The sequence below is a fragment of the Salvelinus sp. IW2-2015 genome, unplaced genomic scaffold (genome assembly GCF_002910315.2).
Source record: "Salvelinus sp. IW2-2015 unplaced genomic scaffold, ASM291031v2 Un_scaffold7240, whole genome shotgun sequence".
NCBI classification, from domain to species: domain Eukaryota; kingdom Metazoa; phylum Chordata; class Actinopteri; order Salmoniformes; family Salmonidae; genus Salvelinus; species Salvelinus sp. IW2-2015.
In genome coordinates this window covers 1-15295 of record NW_019948500.1, presented here as the reverse complement: position 1 = coordinate 15295, position 15295 = coordinate 1, and the positions used below count along the sequence as shown (strand labels likewise).

The 15295-nt window shown below is 38.2% G+C and overlaps 1 long non-coding RNA gene across 1 annotated transcript; it reads left to right on the top strand.

Annotated features, from left to right (window-relative positions):
- Positions 1-1043: 1043 nt before the first annotated feature.
- Positions 1044-2615, top strand: LOC112079213 (uncharacterized). The gene is made up of 3 exons (XR_002895886.2): positions 1044-1743; positions 2028-2185; positions 2557-2615. It is a non-coding gene; the product is annotated as an uncharacterized lncRNA (long non-coding RNA).
- Positions 2616-15295: the final 12680 nt, after the last annotated feature.

Below are 15295 nucleotides of genomic sequence, written 5' to 3'. Positions count from 1 at the left end.
CTATTTAAGAGTGTGTCTTTATTATGATAAAATACAGGTCTTGTTCTTCAGAAGAGAGAGGTTGGACACCGTCATCCCCTGGTCCATTCACTGAATAGAATGATGTACACCCACATTAAACTAAATCAACTATCGTAGTGAACATCCATGTATAGCACACATACATACAGCCTGTGCATTGCATTTAGGCTAACACATTGCAATTGATGCCCGTCTGTTTATAAACTTCATGACGACATGAAGAATGGCACATTGAATCGATACGAGTCCTTACCATGCAAATGGTAGTAGTCTGGGATACAGCCATCTGACGCATTTCCCTTTATATAGATAGTAATACCTAGGCTACTGTCTGCAGCAGAGTTATTTTAGTTTGCCGTGGAGACGCGTTATATTCCATCACTTGTAACATGGCTGCATTATAATAGCATTGATTACTTTGACTATATATGCACTGGCGACCTTCTCTATAAAACATGCCAATTTAGATTTGGAAAAAGCCTTAACAAATAGTAATAGTGAAATATATCCTATTGACATTGTATCTAGTTTTGACCAAATGGATTGGAAAGTCCTTTATGCTCCTATAGACACGTTATGCGCTTCCCTCAGACTTTTAGTCGATATTTACTCATTAATTGCTGAGAACATGACATAACAGCCTACTGGGTAAGTATTTGTGACAATTCCGCTCCCTTCCCTACAATATGTTGTATCGGCTGGACTCTTGTCCTTTAGGATTTCATGTTTAGTGAATATTACGTCACAGGATGTGAATTTGAGGGGGGAAATCTCTACATTTGATGGAGGAGAAAGTGGAGCTTGCCTTGCTAGAGCTCTCGGGTTTCAGCCAGGCAGCTATTGCATGTAGGACTCTCCAGAAATGAAGCTCGTTCAGGACAGGACGTGTCACTGTTCCATATATGGTCGAAGCCCCGCCCACCAGCGCGTCATATTCTGACAGCGCGCATCCCGTGGGTTTAGGTTTTGGCTCCGCGGGAAAGGTTCCACTCTTCCGGGATAGAGGGTTGAGTTTTGTATGCTTCCATCCCATTCTGCAAGACGCTAAAGGCCTCTCATCAACCTCTCCCGTGTCCAGGAACACCTCCATAGTAATCTTTTCGTTTATTTTGGCCTTTTGGAGCTGGAGCGCATTGCCAGAAGTGGTCGATTCAACTGATGCTTTAAAAAAAAAATGTTGTTGTATGATGACTCCAGCTTGAGGAGCCATCACCAAAAACAAAAAGTTTTCTTCAAACGCATTTCGAATAAAAACTTGAATAACACAGAAGCAACTACAACCATATCCTGCTATTTGAACGACTTCTTCAACGACTAGGAATCAGTTCCAAACGCAGCTACCGAGATAGACTACAGTAACCACTCTGTAAATTGTTCATGTCGTGCCAACACAGGACGGGCTCAAGGAGACAGGACTTGTGAACTCAACTCGGACTTTTATTTCGTTCTTACACGTTTTATAACTACAACAAAACTTATTTGACTGTTATTTTTGTCAACCACCGAGAAGGAAAGATTGCTCTTCAACAACTACTTCCTATTATTCTCATTTGGCTGGAGCGGGTTGTACGAAACGCGCTTTAATGTTTGGAATTCAGGAAAATATAGGCTTACCTAGAGGAGGACGACTATGAAAGAGGAACCGCTGGGCAGCGGGATGAACTCGGCTCGCTCGTGGATGCACACATCTGGGGTAGTGGATGCGAACACAGCCGCCCAAAGGTACGTTTTGCCAAACATCCAATTTTTTTAATGCATTTCTCAGATTGCCCTAAATCCCCATATTGCCATGTATCAATTACAATCTCCCTGTGCGCCTCTTCTCTTCGGGTCTTTCTCCAACGCTCATTACATCATATTACTGTTAAGTGACCAAATCAAGAAATCTCTTGTCTCTTAAAAAAAAACGTGCCTTTCGCCATCACCAATGTTTTCCATCTGCTGCTGGCTCCATCTCCAGTGTATCTCTCCATCTAACCGAGGTGCTCTCTCTCTTCTCCTCGCAGCGGTGTGGGTTTGGCTCGGGCACACTACGAGAAGCAACCGCCGTCCAACCTCAGAAAATCAACTTTTTCCCACTTCGTTCTTTTGCGCTGTATGACAGGCAAGGGCAGCCCGTGAGATCGAACGGACAGCTTATGTGGACTTTGTGGAGAAGGACAAAGTAAGCGCCAATTTCTTTGGAATATCGTCCCATTTTACGCAAATATTTTTTATTTATTTTCACCTACAACAGTTCATCATTTTGGTGGTAAAGGCAGGAACGTCATAGGCCGGTGGAGGACACGTGCAGTTATGTGGATTTTCTAAATGAGCCGAATGTCAACAAAAAATTATTTTATAAATTTAGTTTTTTTTTTTTACTCTACATAGATAGATACCCGCCCCCCCACACACACACACACACATTTCCCCATCACTTGACCCCTTCATAATAGTCTATTTTTGCTGACTCAAAATTACCACATCAAGCCAAAATATCATCAAAAACACAGTAAATGTATGTGCACTGATTCAATGACTCATTATTTTCAGGAACCAAACAATGAAAAAACTAACAATGGATAGCACTACAACACAGTTATTGTACAGCACGGTAAGTGGTATAGCTGCTGATAATGGAAAACTGTGTCTGATTATTACGAAGGGAATAAGTACAAATCACGGCATGCATGCTTGGAAAATGGATTCCGTCAGAGAACGTTGTATGGTGGTAGTTAGTCTGATATTGGGTTACATTTTTAAAGTGGTAAATTGCCTACAGTGTCGGTGTCAGCTAGCATCGTCTATGGGTTATCCACGCTCAGTTAGCGATGCGTGGGAATCAGATATTAATCCCACGTTTTAACCTGACGCTGACCAGATGATGATCATGAAAATGTATTAAACGATACATGTTTTATATATAAAAAAAAATAAAACGTGTTTTATTATATCATTTTATGTCAGTAGAAATTGGTAAGATATTTTCTCAAAATATAATGTGTAAGCAAAATCACAGTGTAAATGACAGATACTTAAAAAAATATATACTTTATTCACAGGTGCAGAACAGAACAGGATCTTTTCGTACGATTAATCGATTCCATGACAAAAAGGTAAGATTTTTTTTTTTAAATAATATATAATTATCTGCGATGCCAAATTGGTATGGCTTATGGTGCTTGATATATAACGCGTGTTGTGAAACGTGCGTGGTTTTCCAAATGACCTATTACAGAAGATATATGCTTCAATGATGAGCCTGTAAGTTATTAGGCCATGTGCGGTAGCGTTTTTTTAATCGTTTATATTTCACTATAAATCAGCTCGCTCTCGGGTTGGAAGGCGATTGTATTGTTGTTATTAGTTTTATTTTTATTTATCAACTTTTGTGAATCGGCTGTAGACATCGGACAGTTGTAGTATCCGAATTTATTTAATTACAATAATACTTTAGTGCCCTCTGTTTAATTCGGTTGTAAGCTCCAGGGGTCTCCGCTATACCCGTGCAAGATCCCCCTAATGTTTATTTAATATGCAGCCTATGCTAAAAGCGTTTAATGGGGTCTATTTCGTACTTTAAAAAAAAAAAATCGTGATTATACTTGACATGAGATATTACCTATATATTTTTGGGGAGAATGCTATAAAATATTTTTGCTGATATTACGGTTACTGAAATTAATTGGCTTTGTAGGTCTTACCGTGCTTTGTGTAATTTTGCTCGTGAAGCGCTTTTTTAGTAATTACCCCTATTTGCTTATGTGCTAATAGATGGGATGTCGTAAGCCATAACAAACCATAGGTCTTATCTGCTGTGTGGTATTGTGCAGTTGACACGTCATCAGTTCAGAAAATGTTCAACAATCCAATTTTATTTAAACAGACAGACCGACATTATTGCTAAAAAGAGAAGTCCTCGCGTTCAATAACAAGAGCCTCTTTTTTTAGTACTGAGAAGGACACTTTACGTCGCGACCACACTGTGGCGCGTTTCCTCAACCTGAATCGTTTTCGGAAACTCATCTCGGTACATGGGCTTATTGTTAAGTGCACTCCGCAAGTTCACCGAATAGCTCTAGCTTCAGTGTCTCGGGTTAAACAGCATTATTATTACCGGTTTGTTTATTCATATTTTGTCACCTCTTATTAATATATAATAGGAAAATAATCAGCCACTCCGGATGTTAGATTTCGCCCCACCTCGTTGACTGTACTTCGTAGCCTATAGGCTGTCTATGATCAGAGAGTCAATGACGCTGAACGTCAGTTTATGGATTTCTGTTCTTTCAGCCGAGACACGGGAAATAAATCACATATGATAACTGCAATACTCCCAAATCCCTCACATATAGATGTAGTAGCCGAGCTATGTGGTACCCTCTCATCAAATGAACAGAGCTGTTCGAATGTGTTTCCAACTTTACCAGAAGGCCCCCAAAAACTTTAAAAAATCCTATCTCATTTTGCTGTGAAATTTGATTGTAGTGATTTTTGTATTCACCGCTTATGTCCCCTCTTGCTATAGCAGCGTTGTTATTCATTGTAAATACAATTGTGATAAAGCTCCTATAGTGTGTCATGCGTTTTACTTAATTGCTAATTATATAAAGAGTTTATCTTTGATTAAAAGCCACGTTCTTGTTTTACATTCATCCAAGATGTAACGGCGGTACGCGCGGGATAGGCAGGCTGCTGTAGCCGTGCATCACAGACCCGGGGCAGTAACGAGGGGAGGGAGAGAGAGACAGAGAGCGAAAGAACATAAGGCGAGCGCACTACAGCTCCCGCGCCATCTGTTAAAGCCAATGCTCAAAATTACTCAACCGAACCCCCTCCGAAACCGCTTTTTTTTTATCCGAGAAAAATCATTGTTAAGGCGGCTCAAAAATAAACAACAGAGATTGCCCATTTAGCTCTCCTCCCCCACCCCCAAATATCTGTAGATTGAATGGCGCTGATGTATACGGAAATGAGTATTATTTACATCGCCCATCTGCAGCTGAGAACCCACGTGTGGTTGGTATTATCCTGGGATAATGAATAATATATATAAAAACACATATACACATATTAAATATTTGACAATTTTTTGTTTGTGGTCTAGCAAATCTCAGCCTTTAGGCAATATTTATTTGACATTACAACTATATACTACAATATACTATTTTAAAAAGATATTCATTTGTATGGAAATAGATCTACGAGAAATTACATCTCTATGATGTATTTCATCTATACAAATATACCTGAAAATCATCAAATACAATTGCTGTTATGTATCGACCTATGTGCTCATAAATTAGTAGGCCTATCATCGAATACATTCAAGAATATTGATGTATTAATACATAACAGTAAAATCAATGACATTGAATCCAAATTTAATGAGCATTGGAATGTTCATTGTGGACGAGTTAAGAGTTATAAAGCCTTATATATTCTCGTAGCCCACAGAGAACGGCAATGTGAACGTGTTATCCAGTTCGATATTTGCAATCGTCTGCTTCTGATAAATAGCCTACAATAATATATGACGGTAATAGGTATTTCTCCTTCAGGGAAATGCTTTCTTGTTGCCAAGTGGTAGACCTTTTTTTAAGCTATATATTTTTTACATTTTAATTAATCGGCAAAAAAAGAAAAGTGAAGTCCTATTTGGGTTATCAGGGGACCCCACAGCCCCGTGCACTAAAGGGGTGGGATGGGTGTACGTGGAAAGGAAGAGAGATGTGTTTTASACAGCATTTTGCTGGGGTTGGGGGTTAATGACTATTGCCAAAGATAAGTGAATTATCAAAGCGGGCTGTTGTTCTTGCGTCGTCTAAATCCATTCCTTTCCCGGTCCTGCACGTCCTAATTAAATACGTAAGTATAATAAAACTGCATTTTATTACTATTTTAGGATAATATCGTTAGGCTACTCTATTTCTAGACAATTTACAATTTATTAATTTACAATTTATTGGGTCAACCCGGTAATATTGTACTAAGTGTTCATTTTAATGGGTTCATATGCAAATTGCTTATAAATTATTATTTGCTCGATAAATTGATGTGCCGTAGAACAATGTCACCAATGCCGTGTTTGCAGCGTTGCAAGTAAAATGTTATAACGTTGAAATAGAGTGCACTTGACTTTTTCGTTTTTTTTCTCTAAATATGTTATTTCAATTGGTCATAAATTAAGTATTTTTTTTTATCTCAGTATAATTCTGTCTTGGAAATTACATATTGCACCAAGCAGCCTAATGATAGCCTACTGTATGTTTAATGCCGATTATACACCAAAGGGCCTTAAATCTGATGACCAAAGTACGTTTTTTAGGACAGATGCTGTTCAAACGGATACTGTTGACTGGCGAGAAAGAGGTTGTAGGACAGTTCMACAACCCCATCACGTAGGTAACGACCGCGTCATAAAAAAAATGAGTTTTAAACCTTATTTGACAACAAATGCAGCTGCTCCTCTATTTTGGACGATATTAGGCGAAAATGAATGCAAATCTGTGTTGGGAGCCATCTGGACAGGAATAGAGAATCAGCTGCTGCCACAACAGGCGCTGAGCCTGAATCTATTTCAGCTCATTCTCTAGGATCATCTGGGCGCGTGCTAAATGCGCTCTTTCATTTCCACCAAGTTTTAACTTTGACTTCCTCTCTAACTGCTTCCGTCAGACAGACGGAAATTAATCAAGGTGCTTAGGACGAGGGGAAAAAAAACGGGGGAAAAAAAACGGGACGTTGATGGACATATAAGTGCATATTTTAATTTATGATCATGTCTCAATTTGACATATGAGTGCTTCTCGCACGTGCTTATTCTGTGGTGTGTTTAGACATCAGCAACACACGCAGCGACATCTCAACAAGTCATGATGTTGATGCACGGATAGATTATTCTTTAGCAATAAAAACTCATAACAAAGCAATAGCATAATAAGTCAAGATAAACAATAATAATACAAATAATAATGATACTAATAATAATGATAATAATAATAATAATATTAATAACAAAACGTATATTATATTCTAATATAAAGTCACTAAAAAGCTTGTGTATATTTTGCATTCAACGTTAACTGTGCGTGTAGCCCATGCTGCTCTAATCATAACGACCTTGTGTGTGGATTTAGTTGTAAAAGATCGCTAATGTTATATCTCATTTGGAGAAGTGTGCTAATGGTGAACGCTAGACAACAACAAAAAKCACAATGTTAGTCATGCAGGAGGTGTGTTGGTTTGAATAAGATTTGCTTGGTGTTGCCAAGACCTCCGGAAGAAAACGACCCTCCTCCTTATTGTGTGTGAAGTGTTCCTTTTGTGTGAATTTACGGGGTGAGGCTTCAATGATCCCCCACAAATTTGCATTTAAATAGCGACATCAACCGATTCGCGTGCCACACACCAGTGGGTTRCCCAGATGTCAAGGCAAAGTCGGTGAGATGGCCATAGCCCAGCTGTCCTCTCCTCTCCTCCAGTCTCCTCTCCTCCAGTCGCAACATCATACCAAAAGCACAGAGAGAGAAAGACTAAAATATACCAAGGTTTTCCTGTTTTTATCTTCGATCGCTAAAGCAGCGTGTGTGTGGTGTTACTGACTGTACAGTAGGCTTTATAGCCCGATGCTGTGGCAGCAGAAATGAACACACTCACTGAGTGAGGGAACATAGCTAGAAGAAAAATATCCAACAATACGTGATTTATTATGTTTTCAACAGGACATGGTTTCATTACTTGCTAGATAGTCCACATATTTCTTAAAGCCAGCCTGGGATGCGGAAGCTCACAATAAGTAGCGACAGGAGTTTATTGGCATGACATGGACATGAAATAAAATAAGAGACTAATTGACAATGCAAAAATATGTGACACAGGACTGTCTCAAACGGAGACATTAGTTAGGCTAATCTTTTATCCCATAAATGTCCATTTCTCTGCAGACATAATATGCATGTCAGCTTGTGATTGATGGCAGGTTGGGTAATATAGGGGTCCTGCTTTCACGTTAGAGCACAAAGAACTTGAAAGCTTTGTGTGGCTTTAGAAACGTGGTTATAACATAAAGGAAACTTCTTTTTAGATGCAGTTGAATCATCCAATATATAAAATATTTTTCAGATTAATAGTTGAAAGAGTCTCTTTCACATCAGACAAATATCGAAATTCAGCACTTTCCTATATTTCACTTTTACAGCTTCTCTCTCTCGCTCTCTCTACTGTGTGTTGTGTTTGTGTGTGTGTTTGTTGTGTGTGTTCGTAGTAGGCCTACTGCACCATCATCAACCAAAGTCAGAGCTGAGTGACTGCGCATCAAAACACTCAACTGCATCTATGACAGTTTTTCAGTTGCATAGATTATCCATTCACGCCCTAATCATCACATACTAAATGACATAATTAACTGTTAGATAGCACATGAAGTTAAAATATATAGGCAAGTCCCTCAACAACGTGCATGTCAGATGGAATCTTATTTTAAAACGAAAATCATATTTCTTACTCATAAAATGTGCTTAATATTTATGGCAAAACAACATGCTTGTAATTTGTTTGAATAATGGTAAATATGCCGCTCGTAACTCAACACCGAAACAAAGAGTCACCTCTGCTTTATAAGCACAAGCGTCTTTTTCCCGTGGCTTGTTTTAAATTCAATGTTGTTAATGATTACAGCAAATCAAACATTAGTATTGGCAAAATCACGAGCACTTAAGTGGCCTCTGAAAGATCATTTACCTCTTGACTTATTGAACATTTTGTTGTGTTACAGCCTGAATTCAAAATGGATTAAATATTTTTTTTCACCCCCATCGACACACAATAATAATACAAAGTGAAAACTCGTTTTAGAATTTTTTCTAATTTATTGAAAATTAAATACAGAAATATCTCATTTACATAAGTATTCAACCCCCTGAATCAATGCATGTTAGAATCACATTTGACAGCAATTACAGCTGTGAGTCTTTCTGGGTAAGTCTCTAAGAGCTTCACACCTGGATTGTACAATATTTTGCACATTAGCTTTTAAAAAACTATTTAAGCTCTATCAAAATTGGTTGTTGATCATTGCTAGACAATGATTTTCAAGTCTTTGCCATAGTTTTTTCAAGCCGATTTAAGTCAAAGCTGGAACTAGGCCACTCAGGAACATTCACTGTCATTTGTAAGCAACTCCAGTGTTATTTCGCCTGTGTTTCAGGTTATTGTCCTTCTGAAAGTGAATTCATCTCCCAGTGCCTGGTGGAAAGCAGATTGAACCAGGTTTTCCTCTAGGTATTCTGCCGTTCTTAGCTCTTTCCATTCTTTTTATCCCTAAAAAAACTCCCTAGTCCTTGCCAAAGAAACATCCCATAACATGATGCAGCCACCAACCATGCTTGAAATATGAAGAGTGGTACTCAGTGATGTGTTGTGTTGGATTTGCTCCAAACATAATGCTTTGTGTGTATTCAGGACATGACGTTTATTTCTTGACAATTATTTGCAGTTTAACTTTAGTGCCTGATTGCAAACAGGATGAAGGTTTGGAACATTTTTATTCTATACAGGCTTCCTTCTGTTCACTCTGTCATTTAGGTTAGTATTTTGGAGTAACCACAATGTTTTACTTTTCTCCTACTACAGCCATTAAAGTCTGTAACTGTATTAAAAGTCACCATTGGCCTCATGGTGAAATCCCTGAGCAGTTTCTTTCCTCTCCGGCAAGATTGAGGTTAAGGAGGCCTGCATCGTCATAGTGACTGGGGTGTATTGAACACCATCCAAAGGGTAATTAATAACTTCACCATGCTCCAAAGGGCTATTCAATATCTGTTTATTTTTCATTTTTTACCCATTACCAATAGGTGCCTTTCTTTGCGAGGCGTTGGAAAACCTCTCTGGTCTTTTGTGGTCGATAATTTGTGTTTGAAATTCACTGGCTCAACTGAGGGACCTTACAGATAATTGTGATGCGTAGGGTACAGAGAGAGGAGTCATTCAAAAAATCATGTTAAACACTATTATTGTACACAGAGTTTGTCATGCAAATTATCATGTGACTTGTTAAGCACAGCTTTACTCCTACGTTTATTTAGGCGTTGCCAATGACAAAAGGGCTTGAATACTTATTGACTCAAGAACATTTCAGCTTTTTTATTTTTAATACATTTGGAACAATTTCAAAAGTATAAGTCCACTTTATCATGTGGGGTATTGTGTGTAGGCCAGTGACACAACAATCTAAATGTAATCCATTTTAAAATTCAGACTATACACAACAAAATGTGTAAAAAATCCAGGCGTGTGAAAACTTTCTGAAGGCTCTGTACATAGAAAAACACATGCAATAATATTTCATAATGTCGACATATTGTTTCGCATGTGAATATAGGCTTATATCTCAATACAGAAGTTCACAAGTCAAAACAATAGCCCGGTTTGCTGAATATACAGTACAAAGGAAGGCAACATTTAATTGTCAAAGGCAATCCAGCATCTGGAACCTGAATGCAAAGCGTTGCTCGTTGCTCGTTTGGCTCTAAATTTGATGAAGAGCGCCTCCTTTTGGTCATTTTAAAGACCACCACCCCGATTGTAATTTCCAGGCAAACTTCAGCGCGTCACAGACCGTTACATTTGTCAATAGATTGTTGACCCTTTAGAATGTAACACTGATCTAATTAGTGTAGTGAACATCTAAACAACCTGTGTTGTTTTAATGTATAATGTGATTTTCAGAACATTCATGTCTTATTTAGGCTGCTTTGTGTTCGCTCGAAGGAAAATATTTCATATAATAAATTACAAACGCTATCTAATAGTCATCGTCATAAAATCAGTCAAGGAAAGATTTACAGTTTTGATTAGTGCCGGAAATTATAAATTAATTTAAAATAGACTTGTTTAAAAAAACAGAACCTAATTCACGTGCTTTACAATCGGGTTGTTTGCAGTTAGACATGCGGTTGTTTCCGTACATTACACAAGGCATCAATTAACAGCGTGCTGTGGCATCGCAATTTCAATGCAAAGAAAGCATATAGCGATAGACCCTGATAAACTATCGGCTAATTTCAAATGCATTCTGAACGTTATAAATATATCTGTTTCAAAGTGTTCTAATGTCAAGGGGGGCACCTTCATTACGGAAACAGGGTTCGATTAGGTAACTCCAGATATTGTTATTGGCTTTAATGAAACATGTATCGGGATAATTAACTCTGAAATATGTGCAACCGCTGGGACGTTGAGTCGTGTCAGCTTTCAACTGTCCAGATGTCCTAATACAGATCAGCCTTCATTAAAGTTGAACTGTTTTATTTAAAAGCAAGCTTTAAATGTGTATTTTACTTTAAAAAAATGTAATCTAAATAAACAGCATAGCCTTTATACATTTATTGAAAATGAAAATGCGAAAGGGGAAGAATTTGGTAATAGGGCAGATTGGAAAGTGATTGTTGAGATTACAAACCACTGCTCCTAGCTACAACCGTTATAAACCACTGCTCCTAGCCTACCAACCGTTATAACCACTGCTCTACCTACCAACCGTTATAACACTGCTCTAGTCCACCATTTTAAACCACTGATCCTAGCCTCAACCGTTATAACAGTTGCTCCCAGTCTACCAACCGTTATAAACCACTGCTCCTAGCCTACCACCTTATAAACACTGCTCCCTCAACCGTTTATAAACAGTTGCTCCTAGTCTACCAACCGTTATAACCATGCTCTAGCTACAACCATTTAAAACCACTGCTCTAGTCTACAACCGTTATAAACCACTGGCTGCCTAGCCTACCAACGCATTATAAACCACTGCTCCTAGCCTACCACCTTAACAGCTGCTCCTAGGCCGAACCACCTTTAAACCACTGCACCTAACCTTAACCAAACCATTATAAACACTGTCCTAGCCTACCAACCAATTATAAACATGCTCCTAGCTCTACCAACCGTTATAAACCACTGCTCCAGCCTACCAACCATTATAAACCACTGCTCCTAGCTACCAACCGTTATAAACAGTTGCTCCTAGCTCTACCACCGTTATAAACCACTGCTCCTAGCCTACCAACCATTTTTAAACTCACTGCTCCTAGTCTAAGACCTTATAAAACAGCTCCAGTTACCAACCAGTTATAAACCACTGCTCCTAGCTCTTACCAACCGTTATAAATACATTGCTCCTAGCTACCAACCGTTATTAAACCATGCTCCTAGCTACCAACCGTTATAAACCACTGCCCTAGCCTACCAACCATTAATAAACAGCTCCCTAGCCTCCAACCATATATAAACCACTGCTTCCTAGCCTTACCCAACCAGGTTATAACCAACTGCTCCTAGCCTACAACGTCATAAACACTGCTCCTAGCCTACCAACGTACATGCTCTATTTAACAACTATTACAGCTGCTCCTATCTACCAAACCGTTATTAAACAGTTGCTTAAACCTTTTAAAAGTTTCCTGTCTACCAACCGTTATAAAACACTGTCTCCTGTCTACCAACCTTACCTATAAACCACTGTCTCTAGCCTACCACACCATATTATAAACCAGCTGCTCCTACCTAACCAACCATTATAAACAGCTCTCCTAGCCTACACAACGTTCAAAACACTGCTCCTGGCCTACCAACGTATATAAAACCACTGCTCAGCCTAGCCAACGTTAGTAAACCACGTGCTCCTAGCCTACCAACCGTTATAAACCACTGCCTCCTAGGCCTACAACCGTTATAAACAAGCTGCACCAGCCCTACCAACCATTATACCACCGCTGCGTGCCTATCCTCCAACCATTATTAACAGCTGCTCCCTAGTCTACCAACCAATTATAAACAGCTTGCTCCTACGCTTACCAACCATTACTAAACCGCTCCGCTCCAGCCTACCAAAATCCATTATAAACCGCTGCTTCCTAGCCTACCAAAACCATTTAAAACCGCTGCTCTCTATCTACGAACCATTAGTAAACCAAGCTGCTCCTATCTTACCAACCATTATAAACAGCTGGCTCCTAGCCTACCCAACCGTTATAAACAGCTGCTCCTTAGCCTACCAACTACAAACAGCTGCTGGTCCGTGTCTGAGCCAACTTATATAAACCCCTGCCTCACTGGCCGACCTCACTCCTATCCGCCTTGACTGGATGATTATTGCCTACATCCAGTTTCAACTGCACATTATTAAGACTTACAAGATTAACGTAAGAACAATGTGATCTTACTGTTTGACAGTGCCTAATCCTTTAATTCAATGTTGTGTCCCCTAATCATTGGGCAGAGTGTGGACACGTTGATGTCAAATAATTAAATTCGATTAATGATAATGCCTAAAATTATGCTATCAGTATTATAGATATAAACGAGGTAACGCTATAACAGGTCAGCACTAGTCTACTTAATTGCGCTAGTATTAGGTTGTAATACCAATAATACTGATTTAAATGATTTAAACAATGGCTTGATGAACAGTGCAGAAGAACATGTGAGATGGTTGAGTTAGATTCAAGCGGGCCTACCCGAGTTGCTGTATAATTAGCATTTTCACTCTTGTGCCTAAAATGAGAGAGATGCTGTGCGGTCTCGCCGCGCAGGAGGCCACGGGCGTTTGTCATATAAAGAAGGAGGGCGAGAAATGAATACAAGGAAACCGGACCTACTCTAGCAATTTAACATGTAAAATATCCGGTGAAATCGAGAGGTGAAGCCGGAGAGTGGTTGGTTCAACCGCTCCCCTTTTCAGAATAAAAATATTGTTTGGATTAACCCTATTGATAAAACAGTTGACTTTTCCCAATAAATTAAAAAAAGGGATTTGCAGATGTTTGCAGCCTGCCACCCTTCACCCAAGTATCACTCTCTGATAATAATCACATTATAGTCAGATATATGTAGACTAATATTGTGCCTTCAAAATGGCCTCACATTTATGTCTTTTCTATTCCATAGTCCATACCTATAATTCATGTTTCTCGTTAATATAGCTCAAATAGGCAACTAGGTGGTATGGGCGCAACTTCGTTCAAATCACGTAGCATTTGAGAACTTTAACGTAAACCACAGCTCAGGCCATAAGCGATAGCGACCTCAGTGTTGACAGCGAGCAGCCCAGGCCTTCACCGTCTGAAAGAACAACGCCATCCACCGGTCGACAGTGCCCCCACCTACAGGCATACACTTGTTACAATCATTCACTCAGCTTAACTTTTAATAGTCTATGCGATGTAACCTAATAATTTGCCACGACGGTCAACACGAGTCTAAGTCCCAAAAATGATGACATAATCATTTTGTGTGGTGATTGGAGCAGTTTTCACAGCTGTGGTAAATTTAACATCAAAACGCATACTTAAAACAGTTTTCTAAGTTCTAAGCACATTTTCCATTGACTAAGCCTACAAACACACAATCAGTGAGTAATTTTTTCACCAAAATTTAATCTGGTTATTGTGAGAAATATTGTTTCACATTGGTAAATACATTTTCATATAAAATTAAATGCTTCTTCACAATGCAATGCTTGATATGATGTCTTCGTATTTTTGCAAAACATTTACTAAGTTAAACTTTAATCCGACTGTTCTGTATTTTTCAAAACTGTTTGTCTACAACAGTTTGATAATTAATAATAAACATTTATGTTTGTATAAGTAGAAACATACGGTTTCGATAATGGTCATGAATAAACATTAGTTTGTAAAGTAGAAACATAAGTTGATAATCTTACATAATAAGAAAACATTCTACGTGTGTAAAAGTAGAAAAATAACGTTGATAATTACATAATAAAGCAGTTTAAGTTTGTATAGAAGGTAGAAAACATAACGTTTATAATTACATAATAACATTTATGTTTGTAAAGTAGAAACATTGATGTTTTGATTAATTACATAAAAAACTAGTTCTTAAAGTGAACAAATTTGTAGTGTAAAGTAGAAACATAACGTTTGATATGAACAGTTATGTGTGAATAAGTTGAAGGTAAGATGAAACATACAACGTTTGAGTGAAGTGAAATATTTATAAGTAGAAACATAATGTTTGATATGTTAAAAGTAGAAACGAACGGTAATTATAGTGTAAAGTAGAAAACTAACGTATTGATAGTGTAATAGAACATTAATATGTTAGTGATAGTTTGGTATAAAGTAGTAAACATTATGTTTGATAGTCGTAAAGTAGAAAACATAACTTGTTGTGAAGTAGAAACTAGTTTATAAAGTAGAAACATAACGTTATAGTGTAAGTAGAAACATATATGGTTTGATAGTTGTAAAGTATGAAACATTTAATG